This window comes from Choristoneura fumiferana, chromosome 18, assembly GCF_025370935.1.
Source record: "Choristoneura fumiferana chromosome 18, NRCan_CFum_1, whole genome shotgun sequence".
Taxonomy (NCBI): Eukaryota; Metazoa; Arthropoda; class Insecta; order Lepidoptera; family Tortricidae; genus Choristoneura; species Choristoneura fumiferana.
Genome location: NC_133489.1, coordinates 21,067,846 through 21,090,837, shown reverse-complemented (window position 1 = coordinate 21,090,837; position 22,992 = coordinate 21,067,846). Strand labels below are relative to the sequence as shown.

General features: G+C 37.1%; 1 protein-coding gene across 10 annotated transcripts in view; it reads left to right on the top strand.

The window, feature by feature from the left end:
* LOC141438036 (neuronal acetylcholine receptor subunit alpha-7-like) overlaps nt 1-22,992 on the top strand; it is a 160,308-nt gene that overhangs the window by 87,315 nt on the left and 50,001 nt on the right. The window lies entirely within an intron of this gene.

Sequence of the window (22,992 nt, the reverse complement as noted above, 5' to 3'; positions counted from 1 at the left end):
AGAACTAAACAATTATAGTCTTGTAATAGCGTCTTACACACTCAGGGACTACAAGCTCATTAAATTATATCATTATTAATTATATTAAATTATGCTATAATATTATGCTATTATGATTTAATTTCAATCTTAAGCGATAAGGCCGCCAATAGGCAATAGCTTACCTTGTAATTTTCTCTCTGTGTACCGGTTTTCTGTATCGCTTACTATTTCTGGTGTACAATAAAGAGTAATTTTATTGTATTGTATTATGATTAAAATCCCATGCTCTCCCCACAGCGTCGTAACAACCCCAATACCCATTACTTTTGAATTATACCCAGAAAAACAACGGATTCATCCACAGAGATTTGCTCTCATCCTTCAAGGTTATATAGGCCTTTAAAAATGCCAAAATGCGGCCGCGAAGCTATTGGTCCGAACGTGTGTACACGTGGCAGCGGCTCATTCATGTCGACCCCCATCCTCCCTCCCAGGGGGTGGGGAACCTCTGCGACCCCCGGCGCCCCCCCCCGCCCGGGACACTGTTGCTCACTAGTATTTGCAGAGCGATAAGATTCACTTGATCTTTTTAACTTGGTTTTTAGGCGCCTGGGCCGTTTTATGTCTTGATGTTGGCCGTGTTATTGGTTTTATTATTGTATTGTAAGCGGTGTACTTATAAATTAAAAGGAGATATTGCTTTTTTGGCCACAAAGCTAACGTCTGATGTAGAAGGAAAAAAAGCGGCGTATTTGAGCTTTACCATAAAGATTCCGTTGCTAACTGTTAGATTGCTGTCATATTTATGTAAATTATGTTATAGTCCTTTACAATACACTCTGCCATAGTATATAAAACTTCGTCTGCAAATAGTTATGAACTTTATAAAAATATTTAAGGGAATGTCACTCCATCAAAATCAATGTAAATTTTTTATACATGTAGACCACGAAAGGCTCTCTGGATGTCTCTAGGAACGAGATGGCCGGATGACCTGGTTAAGGCCACGGGTTCACGTAGCTCGCAGGCGGTTTCCAACCGAAGCAGCTGAAGGTCTATGTTCAACAATGGATGTCGTACGTCTGATATGATAATGATTTGTCGTGTATTGTAATAGCACGAGCACAAGCAAAGGTACACGATGTTCCAAATATAATTATAGTAAGTAGGTATAACATAATACATAATGGGTATATACGCGACACTTGTACCGCCCCCGACCCACGTTCTCGTCACAATGCCGACTCAATGCGTACAGAAGCGATTGTGACCCATTGTCCTAAAACGGCGCTACGCCTTCTGGCCCCTACACCGGACATTTCGCACGTATCGCCAATTTATTTTAGTCCTTGCCAAAAGAGCAAGCTTGTAGCGTTAATAATATATTCTGTGTGCTACCTGTACAGTATTAAATGTTCTTTTTTATTTAAATATATAAGTACTGCATTACTAGGCGAATATTCAGTGTTTTTGCAGCGTTTTTTTGTCATTGGTGTCTCCGCAGGTGTTATTAAAAGAGATAATGCCCAGGGTTGATTTTTTATTTCCGTTGCGTAGAATTCATTTATCGCTATGGCTGGGATCTATGCAATTTTCCGGGATAAAAATTATCCTTTGTTCTTTCCCGGAATTCAAACTATGTGTATACCGAATTTCATCTAAATCGGTTTAGTGGTTTAGAATTTATGAGAGAAAATACAAACAAAGAACAACTGTACAACATTTCATGAGTTTAAACCCAGCGGTTGAAATTTCAAGATTTTATCCCTATCCCTTGGGAATATCGGTATAAAAAGTAGCCCATGTGTTATTCCAGACGTCCAGCTATCTACGTACCAAACACACACACACACATACTCACAAACTTTTGCAATTATAATATACTTAAGTAGAATTTGCTCCTGTTAAAGGCCCCAACCTGTATAGGTTGATTTCAGATAACTTTTCATGAATAAAATCACTTGGTACAATACGTCAAATGAAATACCTTATGCCATTTTCCCTTATTGGAGTCCGGAATTGGTTAATTTCTGTAATTTACGAGTGCATGCTGTGCTAATGTAATGATGCTTTTTATGGGTCATTTACGACGGGGACACATTTCGGTTAGTATTTACGAGTAAATTCATTTCGAACCTTAATTACTAATGAATCAGGTCTTAAATTGCACTGTAGCAAAAGCATAATTAAGTCCCTTTGTATATTTGCAACTCCATCGTTATTTTGACATCCAATTCCGATGAGTTTGATTGCAAAATTACTAGGTAAGACTTACCTTAAGTTGTTTCCATTATTTGAGCCTTTTTAAAATTTTTGTCATTATTAGCTTTGTTACAATTTCTATGTAAAACTGGATGATATAGAAAACAAGACATGAATCGAGAAAACAAAAATAACTTCATATGCGAATTACTTTGTTTCGTATAAATTCATTTGCCATAATTTCACCTGCCATGTCAACATTTGCCGTAAAATATTATAGAACCGGACTGATGATAGAGAAGCTTTCAGATGCTACTTCTTTGTTGGCAGTAGGTACTTGATTTTTTTTTGGCCACATAATGCAGAATTTTACTTACCCTGGGTAAAAAAATAAAAAATGTGGGGCGGGGCGTAAACGATGTCATTATGGAACAAAATAAATGTAGCAGATACAGGGTGTTTTTAAACTATTCCAGAATATTTTTGCAAGTTAGATTGAATATACCTGTAAAGGTTTTTCGGAAATTTTCATTTAAAAAGTACGCCTTTGACGCGGAACAATGACATCCTTTGACATCGATCAATGTATGGAAACATTTGTCAACTATAATGAAAAAATCCTGACAAAACATTTACAGGAGCGTTCAGTCAAACTAACCTAATCATTTGCTGAAATCATCATCATCATATCGGCTGTAGACCTTCCATTGTTGGACATAGGCCTCCCCCATACATAGGCCTCCTCCATGCTGAAATATTCCGGGATAATTTGAAGACACCTTGTCTAAAATAAAAAGAAGTATATCTACTGTTATTTTTGCGACATTTCACCCTCAAGATGGCCGCTCCATCTCCCTACCAAGAAAGAGAAACACCTTGAACCCCCAAAGTCCCTAATTCCAGCCCCATGTATTAATTAAACAATAATTGGGGAGATTCAATTCAGAGGCGAATAAAGGCAGAGACAAAGCGTTAAGCCCCTTCGAGACGATTCCACCGTTGGACGGGCTTGTCTCGTTTGTTGGGACGCCATTTTGATTGCGAGATCGGTCTTATTTGCGCGGGGTTAACGGGCCAAATGAAGAATGAAAAAATATTTGATAAAGGTTTTTAAGAATAATAAGATTTTATGACTAATACAATCAATAGGTACAACAAATAATTATCCAAATACGATCCCAGTTGGCATTCGACACAAAGCAGCCCAAAAGGCAGCGCGACGTAGCCTTACTAAAAAAATTGACAGGTGAAAATGTTATAATAACATCCGCTATTGCTGAATGTTTACAAACAATATGAACACGGAAAATTATCTAGCTAATTTTATGATTTAAATTCGGGTTTTGTTCCGCGTACCTTGATTTTAGAGAAGCTCGATATTTCGGCACAGTTGTAGTGGTCTCGTGATAATGGCGCATGCAACTGTGCCAAAATATCAAACTTCTCTAAAAATAAAAAATCCCGAATTTAAATCTGAAAATTAGTAATGACCGCGTCTAAAATCCAAAACATTGAATCTAGCTAATAATTTGTTATCAAGTTTTGGCTTCCTATACTTACTACCAAGACACAGCTACTCATCATTATACCACATGCATACATTTTTTTCGTTTTCCGTTTTGTTAATCTTCGTTTTTAAATTACAAAATCCAGCCAATTAAAATAAGTTTCCCTGCTAAGCACAGGCTTCCTTTCATCGAATCTCTTCATTCGGGTTCGATGATGACGGATGAGGAGCCGTGTAGTTCCCACACAGGCCCGTGAGGATTGGACACTTAATAAACACCACTGAATTGCTTTTTGTACAATTTATGCATTGTGCAATGCACGAATGCACGATTTCAAATGTAATTTCACTCATAAATTTCAAAAACTCAAAAGGTGTGAATCCGAACCCGGATTTGAACCAGACAGAACGATTTTTTTAGAGGAATTAACTAAAAGGATGGAAATTTATAATTTGAGTTTTAATTACAATGGTTAAAAATAGACACATGGTTAAAATAGTAACATTAGAAATTTTTTATAGTAACATTAAAAACTATAGTCGTCTATGACACGTATATATTACTATCTTCTATCACTCCTGCTGGCGCGAGCTTCAAACAGGTAGAAAAAAATCTACATGTAAACTATTCTAAGATACAATAGCTTAATATCAACTGCTCGTATTATAAAGGACAAACGCTTATCCCACTAATATTATAAATGCGAAAGTTTGTAAATCTGTTAGTTTGTTTATTTGTCTGTTACTGCATCACATCTAAACCGCTGAACCGATCTAGATGAAATTCGGTATACAGATGGTTTGAATCCCGGGGAGGGACATAGGATAGTTTTTATCCCGGAAAATTGCAGTTCCCGCGGGATAGCGATAACCGAAATCTGCGCGGACGGAGTCGCAGGTAACGGCTAGTGAAACAAATTTCAATGTTGACCCTACAACGTCGAACATACTTTAACTGACCTTTATTTACAACAACTAACATGGGAAGCCGTGGTGGCCTAGTGGTTTGACCTATCGCCTCTCAAGCAGAGAGTCGTGGGTTCGAACCCCGGCTCGCACCTCTGAGTTTTTCGAAATTCATGTGCGGAATTACATTTGAAATTTACCACGAGCTTTGCGGTGAAGGAAAACATCGTGAGGAAACCTGCACAAGCCTGCGACGCGATTCAATGGTGCGTGCGAAGTTCCCAATCCGCACTGGGCCTCTTGATCTGAGAGGAGGCCTGTGCCCAGCAGTGGGACGTATATAGGCTGGGATGATGATGAACATGGGAATCAAGATTGTGCAAAGTTACAAATTCCCAATTAAAAGTTGGGATAGAACGGTCCCCGTGTTAACACCTGTGACAAGTTTATAGTTATAATTATTTGGTCAAGTTGGTTAGTATGGAAACGAGGTGAGCCGACACGGTTAAATCGGTATGTGCAGGTTAATATTAAATCGCTGTTCTGCTCCAGTTTAAACTGATGCTTTATTAGTTTTTGTCGTTACTTACGTCTTGAACACGTTTGTTTTAATGTTAAATGTCGTGAGAACAGTTTGTGATAACTGAAACACCGTCCAAGTGGTTCATTTTGTTTAATTGTTGCGCTCGAATATTATGCTGTAATAGTTTTCACTTTGAATTCGTTATCCATACTTCCATATACTTACTAATATTATAAAGTGGATGTGTTTGTATGTTTGTCCGTCTTAAACGTCGAAACGAAATTTGATAGTTTATGGGCCAGAGAGTGACATAGGCTATTTTTTTATCCTAGAAAAATGCAAAGTTCTCGAGGGAACACTCTCAGTCACGTGAAAACTTAATTCCACGCGAACAAAGTCGCGGGAAAAAGCTTAGTATTACCTAAATACTTCTGTCCGTCTGTCAAGATAAAAAAATACCGCTTTTTTCAGGAACGCATGTTGGTATCAAGCTGTAACTATCTTATAGGTACTTCGTTGTACAGTGAACGTCATAAATAAGTGATCATTTATGTACCTTGTCGCTTTCAGTCGTTACACAATTTCGCATAATAATAGGTTTTCAAATATGACGTTAAAGTGACAAGGTACAGAAGTGATCACGTTTATGACGTTGACTGTACTAGCTCTTGAAACAGTGAAACAACAAAAACAGTTAAACAATCAAATTTCTAAGTCAACCCATTTTAAAGATACAGTCTTTAGAATAGGGTGTTTGTATACAATTTGCCGATCTTTTCGAATTGCTGCCTGCGGCTAAATTCCACTACTGCACTTCGAGGAACCGTCTGTCTTTCCATCCTCACCATCTTGATGATTGGCAGTCTAGTACCGTGCGTTTTAAGCGAAACTTCTTTCCTCGCACGACGAAGATCTGGAATCAGCTTACAGCGGCAACATTCCCGGAGCGTTACAACTTAGGGATCATTAAAAAACGAGCCTATCAATTCTTTAAAGGGTCGGCAACGCACCTGTGATTCCCCTCGTGTTGCGGGTGTCCATGGGCGACGTTGATTGCTCTCCATCAGGTGACCCGTCTGCTCGTTTTCCCCCTCGTTTTATAAAAAAAAAACCTATTGGCGGTGTCCTAGAAAATTTATATTTGGCATGAATGGCTCTTATACTCGTAGCAAATCCAATATGAGTATGAAAAGTCTGAAAATCTCATGTTTTTTTTCTATGCCAGTATTAACCTAAAATTACATGCATGCTTGTTGCTTAGGAGGGACTTGACTTTAACAAAAAATGGTGTAAATAAATAATCCTCTAATAGGCCCCACTGCAAAGCAGCGTTGCTACTTGATGCAACATTATGTGGAGTGAGGCTTAATTTGTACTATTCGGTGTTCATTTTTATTTATTTTCTCCTCTTTAAATAATGTATTTTTATGTTTATCGAATATTGTGTAAATAAACGTTTTTTTCTCTCTCACTCGCAATGTTTTGAAAGACTTCTCCAAAAGGCCAAACCCACGACCACTTTGAGAGACCAAAATTTAACTACCATAGCTATTGGCTCCATATTCTGACAAAACTGAATACTCAATTATCAGCAGCATAAGACGTATTTTATCCGATATCAGCCAAATAGAAGCTCTCCCACAATACCAAGTTACAAGTTCGGTCCCGATAAGATTCAGATACGACCTTAGGTCGTGGACAAAGACCTTTTGTGAGCTAACAAAGGTCTAACAAAGTTTGGATTATTTCGACCTTGACTCTAATCTAATTTGGCGAGAGAAACTTTAGGAGAATTCCTCTTTTCAACCCCCGACGCAAAAAGAGGGGTGTTATAAGTTTGACTGCTATGTGTGTCTGTGGGTAGTTCTAAATTGATTTGTAAAATGGTATTAGAGTCTTAGGGGCTGTTTCACTATCCATTGATTAAATTTATTTGACGGACAAATGTGATGCCGTCTCTGTTTGTTTTGTTGGAATAGACGGAGACGGCATCACATTTATCCGTCAGTTAAAATTAATCAATGGGTGGTGAAACAGTAGTTGCATAATTACAGTCGAGGTCAAAGATCTTTACACTTTAGTACCTTGTTACTGTATTCCAATTTTGTACAAAATTATACAAAAATTGACAATTTTATACAAAAGTTCAAACATGAAGTGACAGCGACAAGGTCGTAAAGTGTAAAGATATCTTTGACCTCATTGTACTTAGTTACAGATGAAACAAGCAATGGACAGTGAAATTGACAGTCCAATCGACCAGTATTTCCTCGCTTGGCATTTAAAACCAACATGGATGTTCGTTATGAAACAGCAGTTTTAATCTCCATTCCTGCTGACCACTGAAATGTAATGGAACAAAAAACTGGCCGTGGCTCGCATGATAACTACATGTCAGAAGCATGAGCGGCCGCAGGGTTAGAAATCAACATAGTCAAAGAGCTGAAGCTCACGTTTCGGTTTTATTTTATTTTACCAATCAAAGTCAAAGTCAAAGACAAAATATCTTTATTCAATTTATTTACAAGCGCTTATGAATGTAAAAAAATCTGCCACCGGTTCGGAAAACCGCTGTTCTGGGAAGAATCCGGCAAGAAACTCAACGAGGTATATATTTTTTTAAACAGATTTACATTAACAGACATGCCATTAATTTCGTGTTTGATAAAAGTGTATAGGTAGATGACACTAAAGGCGGAGACCACTGGGTCAGCTTCAACTTATTCACGCTAACCTGGATAAACTTGAATTGATGTGTTTTGTACATCTATATTTTTAACACTTCGCTCATCCAGTAGAATAAAAATAATCATCATTTATTTCAAACAATCAGTTCATATTGTGTTAGCAACAATTGTCTTATTACAAGAAAACAAGTTTTAGATTTTAAGTTTACGGTTTGATATCTTTAAATCACTTTTTTATTTAATCGTCACAAAGCAACTGTGTCGATGTTCTGTTGGATGAGCGACTTCTGGATCAGTAAAGCAGTAGCGAATTGTTTTATGCCAGGACAGGGAAAAATAAATGACTTAATGACTATAATATTGAAATGAAGGTTATTTTTAACTATTTACCTAAACAATTACACGTTGTGTCTCAGCTTTATTTTTATATGGACTCCCTATATAAAGTTTTCCGGGGTCTTTTTTATAATCACGATAGCCAACAAAAAATATGGTAGTTCAAAATACATTGCTGACTTGAGCATTTTACGTTAAAGCAGGCATATTATGGACTATGATAATAAGACTGGATTATCAGTATGTCTAAAACAAAGTCATATATTGTAGTGGGCGACAATTTGGTTTCAACGTTTTAACTTTTAGTTAAATGACCACGACACAAGCGTGTTCCATTTTAGACCTAATCTTCACCCACCGTTAGACGTAATAATGGTCAAACCCTGGCCAAATCAAACAACTTCCTACTGTGCATGAAAATAAAGAAAAAAAATCACTCATATAATATTCATAGATTAGTGCTGCGCTGCCCTGTTTTTAGCTCTTTGCCTATAGTGTTAATTAACAGTGTATGGTCAGTTGTTATGGAATGTTGTTTCAATCCAATCGCTTTTCTCTGATTGGTTCAGAGATTTTGCCCGGTTATGCCGTTTGTGAAGCAACTAGTGTGGTTTAGACATAACTCTGGCTTTGCCCTCGTTTAATCCGTAATAATCATAATAAAATTGCACGGAGATTGTCTTCTTGACACTTAACTTAAAAGTAAAAGTAAAAATGCTTTGTTACCAAAAACCAGATGTGGGTTAAATTATCGTACAGGATTTTTAAACACGTAATCTAACTTCAACGTTTTTTAACTGCATGATTACAAATATTCAACGCTGGCGCTGCTACGAGAATTTTCATGGCTTGATCGCACTATTTCACGGAGGAGCAAATAATATTTATCCATTTTATTTTAACCATGCATGGAGCGACAAAGGATTGCTTAAACCCCTATACCAAGCTTTAAAGGCTCCTCCAATAATCAGGATCCCTAAGTTAACTGCGTTCAAGTTGAGCTTTCAATTTCGCCATGTCGTCAATACCGCCTTTGATCTCACTTCATACAGTTAATTATTCATCTACCCACAAACGGATCGTTTTGATTAACTGCTTCGGATGAGCTTCGAAAATTGACGAGTAATTCTAGCGTATAACGGTGGCAAATTTCATGTAATTTTTACTTGACAAAAAGCTAAATAAGTTTAAGCAATTACTTTGCTCACTCGCGACTTTATGATAGCTACGTTTATGCAAAAAATGGTTGTTCATGCAGTTCCTCCATCTATACACTGTAAAAACACACACAAATCACATTAACCAGTCTATATCAACTGGACTAAAATTGTTTTGCATAAAAAAAGTCCGTAACATATTTTTTGGCATACAACGTTTCGTCGAATGGAAAAAAAATGAATTTAAGGACTGAGGCGATACTACCAGGCGTTAGTCTTATCTTACAGTCTTGACAAAAGAAAAATTACGTAATATTTTCTGATAATCTAAACGAATAAACTAAATATTAATACTTTTTTTATCCAGCTAACTACCCAATTTAAGAGATATGAAAGTTATTTGACCTAAAAACATACTATAGGTAGTACGCGTACATGAATCTCATTAAACTTCTTCTTCGAAGTAGGATACAAACGCGTTACGAACTTCCTCAAAAATTCATGAAGCGCATCGTAAAACTCAAACAAAAAACTTACTTGGATATTCTTCAAAACGCGATGTTTTTACGCGCGAATGACGAGATCACAGTATAAACCCAGTAAGTTATCTCTGAATTTGTACTTGTTGAAGTGTATTCACCCGCGTTAACGTGCTCTCGTTCGCTTTTGCTTGGTCTCACTCACACACAAAGCACTTATGATGGGAGTTGCTTTTAGTTTTTCTTTGCACTGCATTTCTGTACCACTTTTAGTGGGGCACGAGGTATAAAACGTACAGCAAATGTCTAAATTCAGTCATTACAATGTTATATTCCTGCAAATTCGAATCAAAACAAAACAATCACACAAATTCCAAAATTTACTAAAATAAATATCCCTATTAAATAAATTAGCATGATCACAGATCTCTTTTTTTTATTCGAAACGTCACACTTGCTAACTTGACAACTGTCACATATTTGCTTCTCTCACTTGTCAAATTATTATATGCAATACATTGCTCCCCGAAAAAATTCAAATTAATAACGTTCATGCTAAACATAAATTTTAATGCAATATGCTTCTCAGTACAAAACTGTCGGTCGTTTGGTTACATTTTGTTTTTCTATCAAAAATACACTTTAGTAACAGAGCGTGGTAGTGTTAGTGCGAGTGAAAATTCACCGAAATTCTTCGTAGATATCATACTGGCCTTATTTACACTGTGGCAGGCAAGTCATCGGCAACTTAAACTTTTTCGCTAACGACGATTTCGGAAATAATGAAGTCCAAAGTAATTAGTTTCTCGGATGTTGATTAACCACTTTCACGAACCATTCCCTTTTCACTGGCTTTGTTTATGCATTTTTCATTGTTTTGTTTCAACTAACTTTAGCTGTAAAACCTTGCAGTTTCCTTGATTACTTTCGTAATTGCGTACTTAGAAAACTGTTACTGTTTAAATGTTTTCGCTACCTGAATTAACGGCTTTACTAAGATGGAAGTTAATAATTTAACGTGCATCATTAAGGACTTTCTATACAAAACACTGAAATTAGAAGTTAAGCATTCATCAACAGACATTCTTTGAATGACTCGGTACCTATCGGTACCTTTTGTGCATGTTGTTTCGCTATATATTTAAAAACTCAGCCATAAATAGAAATGAAATCCATGTTTCATTCAATTTTAATGTTCGTTACACCTGACCAGTTTGTTACAAACGAAAATATTTTTGCTGTACCATTTAACGATTGTCTAACTTCTGGTACAAATTTCAAACAAAACTCAGTAACGCTTTCTCCATTCTGTCTTTATCACGCTCTCACTCACCTGACCCAGTGAAAGACCACTCTACAATTACGTAGTTCCTTTTGCGATTAAATTGCAAAGATTGCTTTATATTGCGTACTAAGAAACAGATCGCGTCCTAAAATATTTGATGATTTCGTAGGAAAAAAAAAATTCGACGACAAATGAACCTTGGATGCTACATACTGTCTTGATTTTACAATTGGCTGGAAATAGCAATTTAATCTACAAACAAAAAAGTAAAATATCATTTTTTTGTTTTCGGCGTCGTGACTCTAGGTCCATGGGGTAAGGGTGCGCTGGAGCAACACAGGGAGCCCAGCAATAGGTTAAGGGAGGCAACAGGCAACCCTCGCGCCGGCAGCTTTCTCGCGCAAAGAATCTCAATCGCAGTTCAGCGCGGGAATGCTGCCTGCGTGATGGGCACCATGCCAAGGGGCCCACCTTTCTTTTTTAATTAAAGGTTTAGTTTTAGTTATTTTAAATTAATAGTAGTTTTAGGGGCTGTTTCACCATCCATTGATTAGTATTAACTGACGGTTAAATGTGTTGCCTTCTCTATTTGTTTTGTTCCAATAGACGGAGACGGCATCACATTTAACCGTCAGTTAAGACTAATCAATGGATGGTGAAACAGCCCCCTAGTCTTGTATTTACACCTTTAGGGGGCTGTTTCACCATCCATTGATTAGTGTTAACTGGCGGTTAGGTGTGATGCCTTCTCTATTTGTTTTGTTCGAATAGACGGAGACGGCATCATATTTAACCGTCGGTTAACGCTAATCAATGGCTGGTGAAACAGCCCCTAGGTGTATGTTGTTTCTTTCATGAATAAATAAATTTTATGTCTCAAAAGTAAAAATGTGCATGAGCACGCCATTTATTTTTCAAAGCGCATTCGTTTTTTTTTTTTAATATTGGCCCGCGCGGTTTGTGCATCCGCCACAGCTGGGCTACTACGCTCTCGAAGTTCGTGTCGTGTCCCTCTGACCACTTACACTGTTTGATACGAGAGCGAGAGAGACCGCACGACACGAACTTCGAGTTACGAGTTTCGTAGTAGCCTTGCTGACGCGTATAGGTAAGGAAACGAAATCAACGGAAAATACGGGATTTTGGAATACGGAAGTCTACAGGAAGCGCATTCGTTATTTCTAACTTTATTTAAAACTAAGGCCGTATTGCCTAACGTTTCTGATGCTGGCGATCGCAATCAAATGACAGTTTTTGTATGCAAAATCTATCACTAGATAGGCAATACGGCCTCTGGTCGAATATAGTCCAGTGGTTCTATAGTTAGCGAACTAGTTTACAGAGTTCGAAATTTGAAACACCGTCATAACGGTCACAATAGCTTTTGCTTACCAGCCAGTGCTTGTCTATGCGCAATAAAGCTGCATCACGAGGGCTAAACCCGCTGCTTACCGCGCAGCGCGATATTAACGCGCTGAGTGGCTCCAAATTTGAATTTGATGCCATCGCTCCTTATTTTACTAAGAATGTATTAGTATTTGAATTTTTAAGACGTTGTTTTATTTCTATCGTATATTTTCGAATATTTTTATATTTTAAAGTACTTAGATTTGACTTTATTCTTCATCACAATGTTAATTTAATTTTAACTTTATTTTAAACTAGCTTTTACCCGCGGCTTCGCACGCGTAAACTATTCGGTGTGGTAGCTGCAATTGAAATTTTCGGGATTTTACAAAATTCCCCTGGAAATTTCCAATATTTATATCGTGGTCTTCATTGAGGTTGTGTTGTGAATAACTGTACAAAATTCAAGACTCTAAACCCAGTGCTGAAGTTTCAAAAATTTTCCCTATCCAAATTCAAATGCAAAATTCAAATTCAAATCATTTACTCAGTAAATAGGCCGCAATGGGCACTTTTACACGTCATTTTTTATACTACCAGCGCTTTCGGAAAGACCATCATTGCCAAGAAGAATGCGTCGCAAGAAACTTGGCAGAAAGTCATTTTTTCTAAATAAAATAATTACAAATAAAATACTTAAAAACTACAGTATACAATTAAAGAAAAAAATACGAAATAATAATAATAATAATACAGGGATGTATGGGGTCCCTTAGTTACAAAACTATACCGTGGGAATATCGGGATAAAAAGTAGCGTACTTATGTGTTATTCCAGACATACGGCTACCTACATCCAAATTTCATGCCTCTAAGCCTAGCGGTTGTTATTTCGACATTTTATTCCTAGGTATCCCATGGTAATATCGGGTCAAAAAGTCATCTATGTGTTTTTCTAGACATCCAGCTTCCTACATACCAAATTTCATGACTCTAAGCTCAGCGGTTAATATTTCAAGATTTTATCCCTATCCCGTGGGAATATCGGGGTAAAAAATAGATTGTGTTATTCCAGAGGTCCAGCTACCTACATACCAAATTTCATGGCTTTAAGCCCAGTGGTTGTTATTTCGAGATTTTATCCCTAGGTATCCCGTGGGAATATCGGGTCAAAAAATCGCTTATGTGTTATTCCAGACGTCTAGCTACCTACATACCAAATTTCATTACTCTAAGCCCAGCAGTTAGTATATCAAGATTTTATCCCTATCCCGTGGGAATATCGGGATAAAAATAGCCTATGTGTTATTCCAGAGGTCCAGCTACCTACATACCAAAATTCATGGCTCTAAGCCCAGTGGTTGTTATTTCGAGATTTTATCCCTAGGTATCCCGTGGGAATATCGGGTCAAAAAGTCGTTTATGTGTTATTCCAGACGTCTAGCTACCTACATACCAAATTTCATGACTCTAAGCCCAGCGGTTATTATTTCAAGATTTTATCCCTATCCCGGGGGAATATCGGGATAAAAAGTAGCCTATGTGTTATTCCAGAGGTCCAGCTACCTACATACTAAATTTCATGGCTCTTAGCCCTGCGGTTGTTATTTCAAGATTTTATCCCTAGGTATCCCGTGGGAATATCGGGTCAAAAAGTCACCTATCTGTTATTCCAGACGTCCAACTACCTACATAACAAATTTCATGACTCTAAGCCCAGAGGTTGTTATTTCGAGATTTTATCCCTATCCCGTGGGAATACCGGAATAAAAAGTATCCTATGTTTTAATCCAGGTTATAAACTAACTTTTCGCCAAATTTCATCCAAATCCGTCCAGCCGTTTCAGCGTGAAAGAGTAACAAACATACTCACTCACTCACTCACTCACAAACTTTCGCATTTATAATATTAGTAGGATTGGTACTGGTTTAGTGAACACGTTATAATTCAAATCGTTCCTTTTGGAGTTACGATAAACTGATTTAAAATTTCCTTTAGCGGTTTGTTCTTTCTTATAGTAAGTCAAAATACGAAAACCGAAAAAGGGTAGTATGGGGTAGACCCATCAATTTCGGGTTAAAAAGGGTAATAAAATAAAATTGGTGGAATCCATTTATTTGTCTACGAATGATAACACCACTATCAAAGCCTACGCCAATCTGTATAAACTTTGTTGGACTAATTTTGATTGAATTTCCATGAAAAAGAGAAAACTTGATGACAATCCTCACAAACACTAAAGACAAATCTCTTGAGAACTGAAAACAAGAATTGAATTAAAACCGAAAAGGGAAATTGCAAAAGAAAGCTCTTATCCCGGCAGAGCTTTTACATCGCAAAAGTTTTGTCACCAGAGGCCGTGGACGTATTTGTAGGTTATGCAGGATTTGAAGGAAAAGTTTGAATTTCAGCTTTGAAATATCCAACTCATGGGAAAGTGAAACACAACAATTTGGTTACAGTAAAAAGAAATGGACAACTCTTTCTCTTTCTTTTCTGCCGTCGAATTTGAGATGGCAGCGGCTTTTATACCATGTTTATAATGACAGTATCTGGGTAGCCGAGGTTTGCTAGGAGCTTTTCTTTTGTTAAATCACGTACTTTTGGAGAAGATACGTCTTTAAATAAGTTTTAAAAGTGAAACGTAAACTAAATCAATACTATATAAATCGCGTTTGATCTACATTTGAACTCTCGACCTTCAGCTTGCCGGGAATGTTTAACACTAGGTATACTGTCGAACCGCTATGCTGGTGACATTATCGAATTTACACTAAATACGCTACCCAAAAACACGCGTTATTCTAACTTTTCTACAAAATATTAGATGATAAATTTTAACAAGACAATGCGTGGAGAGATAAATACTTATATGAATTATGTTTAGTGTTGTGAAAAATGCTCATTTCGAGGCTTAAAGACTCGAACCCTAAAGACTCTCGAGGCTTAACGACTCAAAGGCCGCAAAGACGGTTTTTTGCATTCATACGCATAAAATAAGCCAATTTAATTGTCAAATATAGTCGAGTCTTTAAGACTCTGGAGTCTTAAGGGCTCGAGTCTTTAAGCCTCGAAAATGAGCGTTATCCACAACTCTAATTATGTTAAGTAATCTAGGTGTTCAATAAACTTATCTAGGTGCTTAATAGGCCCTAATAGGTCTCACTCCGAGCTATCGATAGTATCGATACTGACAGGCCTTGCTTGTCGAACAGGTATACTCGATAAACTATGGACGATCCTCATCGCCACAGATCATTGGTGCAAATTAACGCAAGACTCGTTTATTCCCGTGTACGAGTATATCCAGTTCCATTTGAATTTGAATCCCGCCAGTGTAATTAAATCGCGGCCAGCCGCAAATCACGCGACGTCGCCGTTAAAAGAGACGGAAAACAACGGTATCCCGAATAGAACAGCAGGGCTACTTCCAAACCCGAAACTCGAAGTTCGTGTCGTGCGGTCCCTCTGACACTTATACTGTTGAATACGAGAGCGAGAGGGACCGCACGACACGAACTTCGAGTTTCGAGTTTCGTAGTAGCCCTGCAGTAATTTTGGCGCGGATTTAAATAACGCCTGCTGGTTGATTGACGTTTTTAACGGGGTTGTAGGATTACCTTCGGATATCACAACAATGGCTTATACTGGGTGGCTCATTTAGATCGGTCAGTATGGGAAAGTCTGAAACTATAAGACATACGAAGATCTGTTCTTAGGAATCATGTTATCGATAAAAAAAAACTGCATTCATGGATTAAAAAAAACCTGTACTTAGCACGGGAATCGAACCCGGTTGTTTTGAAAAATAAAACATATTATTTCTATTGGATAGCGATAGTGTCGGTCATAAGTAATAAATGTTACTATGAAACACCATAATAATATCTAGAATGAATAAAATCCATTGTATTTCATATTCTTTAATAATGTAGGTAAGTTTTATTTTTCAAAACAACCGGGTTCGATTCCCGTGCTGAGGATAAGTTTTTTTAAAATCTATGAATGCAATTTTTCTTGTTACTAAAATCGATGACATGGTTCCTAAGAACAGATCTTCGTATGTCTTATAGTTTCAGACTTTCCCATACTGACCGATCTATATGAGCCACCCTGTATATTATGGACAGTCTATATACGTCCCAATGCTATGCACAGGCCTCCTCGCAGAATGAGGATTGGGAGCTTCACACTCATTTAATTTATTGAATCAGGCGTTACTTTGCGGAGGTCCATATCAATGAACTAAAACAATTACTTTGCTCACCCACGACCTTATGATAGCTAAGTTTACGTAAGATATGCGCGTTCATGCAGTTCCTCCACCTCCACACTGTAAGGACACACACAAATCACACAAACCCATCTATCACCCCCACCACACTACACTTGTAACGAGGCGTCATACAGCTCGTTTCATCCTAAGTCTTTGTACTGTCTGGTTTAGCACATATTCGAAAAAATAACATTTAAATTCAAATTTCCTTTTCTAATTCCACACCTGTTCAATTTACGTCAAGTAGCCATTCTATTCAGAGCCTCCGAGCTGAACACTTACCTTTCTTTTATCCTAGATCCTATAAATCTCTTAAAACTCCATAACAAGCTCATAATTTACTACTCCTATACGAAGTAAGTTTTGAGAGATTTATAGGATTTCACACTGACGCGTTTTGAATTCAATCAGAGCTCATCTTCAGAGCAACAAAGCGTACACCACGCTACCAGACGTTAGACTGTTAGGTGAAGCACAGGTGCGGTTTTGTTTTATTCGAGCGTTGACGCGCATATGATCGTATAAGCTCGAGCGAGAACATGTCCTTTAGACCAAACAAACACACGCAGGAATGAGCGCGTACAGGCGTGTTCGATTTAATCTGTTTTAATATAGCGCGCGTGTGCGCGTACGCCATAAACGAGCGTATACGCGCAGAAAAAAACGCTAGTTTGAAACCGCCCTAACACTAATCACAGTAGGTACGTACCCGCTAAAAGATGACCAGCATTGTAAAGGTTGTATAAAGGTAACTCGATCGTTGATCGGCTCAGGTTTAGGGGTTGTTGTGGGGATAGAGTCGGGGCCCTTGCGGTCGCGGTTACTGACTACCAGCACTAGAGGGCGATCATAGAACTAATAAGATGAATAGAAATGTCACGCGGGATTAACGAGTCAGCTATTTAGCCAAACAGGCAGGTAGCTAACAGCAAGATAGTTATATTTTACATGACATGTTCTTGTGTGAGAGTTGAGGTCACAACTCTGGTGGCACTACCTATAATTCATATATACATATTATTTAGAATTCAATTTTTATTTCCTGTTTATGTATACACCTGTTTATCGTGATTTCTTCTCAGTCATTGTTGAAAATCAAACTGTAAAACTCACAAACTTGACGTGTGGCATTCATCATCATCATCATCATGTCAGCCGAAAGACGTCCACTGCTGGACATAGGCCTCCCCCAAGGCTCTCCACTCAGACCGGTCTTGTGCTTTCCGCATCCACCGCGATCCCGCGATCTTAACCAAGTCGTCGCTCCATCTTGTTGGAGGCCTACCGACAGCTCGTCTCCCGGTCCGCGGACGCCATTCGAGAACGTGTGGCATTGACGTGACAAATAAGAGAGACATAAAAAATCACTAACTTTCTTTTGATAAATATTATGTGATTTAAAAACACTTTTTAGTTTTACTGCACGTAATTATGTAATTATCGTGTCTTGATTATCTTTTAAATAGTAACAGCTAGGTCACTACTACTACTACCCGGGAAAAATTGACTTCATTCAAACTGATGAACGTTCTCATGAAGTTACGGAACTTAAAAACGGAAATTAAAAATTGCACGATGCATAAAAAAAAGTAATCGAATTAATTAGGTACCTCCTCCTTTTTTGAAGTGGTAGTTTTGAAATAAATAAATGTGAAAAAAAAATCCTCAATACAAGGCGGTATTTATTTATTTATTTAAGGAACAGTTACAACTTACAAACATATACTATGGTAATTGAAACATTTATACTACACAAACACAATCAAAGTTTGTATTAAACAAAACATGTGTTTTAATTTTTTAGATGCCATTTTTGCCATGTGATTTGAAAACTGTCCACAATTCACGAGACAAGCTTGGCCTATCTTTCACATTCCTTGCTCCATATATCACCCCGTTAAGAGCTATTGGAGCCCAAACGAAGGTTTATAGGCCCTTCGATCTGCTGAGCCAAATCAACCCTTGTACAATAGACATTGAGTCTACAGACTAATGATTATGAACAGGTGTGGCGTAAGTCGTTTCGTGAGGTACGAGTATGGATTTGGACTATCCGTTAGGTTAGCTGTAAGCCTGTTTAGGTTATTAATCTAGCTTTACACTGCAAAGGTTCGGCGAGGGAGTGATTTCAGGTTTCGTATGAGTTTAGATAAATTACAATCTACGAGGGTCTTTAGAAGGGTTTTTGTGGTTGCTTCTGTGTTGAAAGAAATAGATACATTTATTGGCACAAATATGATAGAGATGCAAACAATTTTTAAACCTAGTTTAGACTTGCGAGAAAAACCGTGAAAGTAGCATTACATTGCGGCGCTCGAGTGACCACTGCGTAATCGTTCGCTTTACGGCCTTGCAATCTAATGCAACTAGCACGATTTTTGTTGCAGGTTTAAACCGGGCTTAACATAGTATGAAACAAAGTTGCTTCCCGCCGTTTGTTTCTCTATTTATGTATGTAAGCTTTATACTACTTTATTGACGTCATGTGTAGTGGTTAGTTTAAGGTTCTATTTAAGGATGATGGAGGGCTTATGTGATTTTCTATTCATGAATCCCCTTTTGGGGATTATGTCCATTCATAGTTTGTACCCTTATAATTCAAAGTGTGGTAAAACAATAATATTATGTGCGTACCAAATCGCGAAAATGTAATCCACTGCTCTATGTCAGATTGATAAGGTTTGTTTTTGCAGGTTAATGACATATTTTTGATTAAGTCAGTGTCAGATATTCGTATACTCAATATGCTATCCAACATGGATCCAACTATATCTAATGACTAATATATAAGCTTTCACAGGTAACAGATATACAAGTATAAATGTGGAATCGTTTGAAAGAAAACAAACTTTTAATTTAAGTTAGAAAAAGTTTATTATAAAATTAAGGAATACTTCGAAAGCGAAAGCAACAGAAAACAGAAAAACACAACTGACCCGATCAAAACTCAACTTAAATCTCTTTCACTCGCTCGCTCGTCTCATTCACTCCGAACTATCCTTCAGTCATTCGGTCGCTCGTTTACATCAAATCATTCGTACAAAAATCCACCCTCATTCCCACATACGAGTATATACCGGTGGGAGTAGTCACATAGTTTTGATTTCAATAGGTAAACAAATATTTTTAAGCGCCCCGATTCGATATTAATGCCGCTTAATTGAAACGATGTTTACCTAAGCCGATTACAAAGCATCACCTATTTTTAGCGAGCAAGCGTCGTCACATATTTATGATTTCATGGAGAAACAGATGTTTTTGCACGGCTGATTATAGCAAATACTCGTATTTATGCTGGTGAATGTACCATCAGCCAAATATATGGTCTACCTTACCTTACCTTAGAGTTGATAATCGCTTGCATGTCATAAAACAATAATGCCAATAGACGTGTCTGCCAACTTGAAAGTTCGACTTTAGCGACATATTCATTTGATAGGAACTTGTTTAAAAATTGATAGGCCACTTATTTGGCTGATGGTACCTGGTACCGAACAGAGCCGGATCGGCCATAGACAAATTAATGATCGCTCGATAGAACCGGAGTCGATAAAGGAGCTAGAGTGGATGAAGCGGAATCGGGATCGATACCAAAGCTGGATTTAGTGAGTCAGATCACTTCTCGGAGTCGGTATCGATACCAAAGCTGGATTTAGTGAGTCAGACCACTTCTCGGAATCGAGATTACCCATACTTACCCCATGTTTTGTTTGTTTTAAGCCGTGGTGGCCTAGTGGTTTGACCTATCGCCTCTCAAGCAGAGGGTCGTGGGTTCGAACCCCGGCTCGCCACCTCTGAGTTTTTCGAAATTCATGTGCGGAATTACATTTGAAATTTACCACGAGCTTTGCGGTGAAGGAAAACATCGTGAGGAAACCTGCACAAGCCTGCGAAGCGATTCAATGGTGCGTGCGAAGTTCCCAATCCGCACTGGGCCCGCGTGGGAACTATGGCCCAAGCCCTCTTGTTCTGAGAGGAGGCCTGTGCCCAGCAGTGGGACGTATATAGGCTGGGATGATGAGTCCATGTTATGCAAACTCGCAAGACAGCTCGCCCTTTCCGAGCTTTTTTTTACAAGCTTTTATTTAGTTTCACCTGTCCCGTTGTCCGTCTGTATTCAAATCTTTCAAGTTAAATTCGACCAACTTCCAGTAGTTGGATTGAAATTTGGTATACTTATGTAAATTGCGTGACAATACAATAATCTGGTAGTGACATCCTGGTAGTCCGGCCAGGATCGTCTCCGCAGGACGGAACACTCCAACGGTTAATAGCATCGACTTGAAATTTGGTATGCAAATGTAATTTGGGTGACAATGCAAGAACAGTCAACAAAAAGGACAGTCAGCAAAAAAAGGTTGTATTGAAAATGAAATTTTTATGGTTAGGTTATTACTAACCAAAATAGTTTTAAAAATGTTCTAAAATTCAAAGAGGTTCATCCTCAACTTCTACACGCGTTTCCTAAACGCGCAACCTGAGCGTCAAAGTTGAATTAAGTTCAGAACGAACGCCGTTCTCAAACATGTGGACTTGCCCCGTAACTTAAATGACAAAGTAACAAGATACTTTGTTCAACTTTTACTAGAAACTACTAGCTAACTAGTGATGTGCCGGATATCCGCGTTCGTGAATCCGAGGGATAATTTAATATCCGTGTAATGCAATGCTACTGGCATTATAAAAATTAAAGTTTGTATTAAATTGTATTTATGTTGAAATTTTCTAGCGGAGAATCAGTTATAGTATCATTTTTGATTTTTTTGTCGTACATTTTATTAGGTAAGTATAAATAAGTAACAATTATTGAATGCGTAATAAAACTGTTTTTTTTCTATGTTAGTTAGTTACCCTTTCGTTTTAAAACGGCTGAACTGAAACAATATTGTTTGTAAATTTTATTAAATTGATTTGAGTTCTTAGTAAACGAAGTCGCGGCCAACAGCTAGTTTAATGTTAAAAAATCTCGCAAGTATTTTTTTTTAAGTAGGTACCCATCTTAAATCGAAAATCGTAAAAAATAAAATAAAAAAAACTTAGGTTAGACTATAAAAATCACATACATATCTGGTCCACTTAGTCAAAAAGCGATTATTTAGATAATTATGTTACTTTTTTTTTAATGTGTGATATTATATTATTATTTTAACGTCATTTGTAATCGGACTGTAACGCAGTAGGATTTAATTTTATTTGACATTTAGTATAAATTTATGATACAATAATATGATAGGAAACAAAATTAATAAAAACTACATAAATATGTTACTTTATATAAAATTTAAATAGTTTACAGTCCACTGTTAGTAGATACAAGGACACCGATTCTGAGAAAGGAAACCGAGATCCGTATCAGGGGACGTTTTTAACGCTCAAACCGCGCGCTTTAAGCTCATCACTATTTTGTAACCACTTATTGCCTTGGTTCTATTTGTCCCTAGCACAAGGTATAGAACTCATCGTAAAATTTTTACGTAGTTACTAATAGGGTTGCCACTATCATAAAAAAATATTTTAATGTTTTTGCTTTTGTTTAAATTAAGTGTATTACAAATTGATTGTAGGTATATAATAAACTCGTATTGATTGTGATATTTCTGATTTATTCGAATGTTTTTTTGTTAAGAAGTGTCTAATGTAATTAAAACCGAAAGGTGAGCCCATTCTAGTCCAAAGGTGTACAAAGAAAGTTTTTAACAATACAAAAAATTAATATAAAAAATATTGTTTTTAACGTACATTGGTTTATGTTGTTACAAAAATTGGAATCTCAGTAAATCTAAGTATGTAAAATATGCCTGTCGCGAGTCTCCACTGGTCCATTAAATGTAATAAATTAAAAATTAAAAAATAAAAATCCTATTTTGTATTCGTCAATAGAAAATCGACTAAAAATCACATTAACTTACTGATGTTGTTAATGTTTTGTTCGTTCTTCGTTTTCGTATTTGCCTTGTTTTCTAATGTACAAAATTATAAAGTATAATTGAGATAAAAACGCTAGTAATTTAAACCACTGCAGCTAGGCTTTTTCAGTACCAATTTATCCGACATAATACGATGAAAACACATTATTCACTTGATCTGTACATTATTTCTCAATTATTTCATGCCAATAATATGTTCTGCAATCTGGAGAGAATCCATTATTAGTTATGTTAGTAAATTGATTTATGCAGGCGTTACTTTGCCGAGGTCTATATTCATAGTTGTGGTATTGAATAGTAAGGTAACATGCATTTATACTGGTATATAGTAATAAACTCGCTTTTTAATCTAAAATCTCGCTTTAACACTAACAAAAT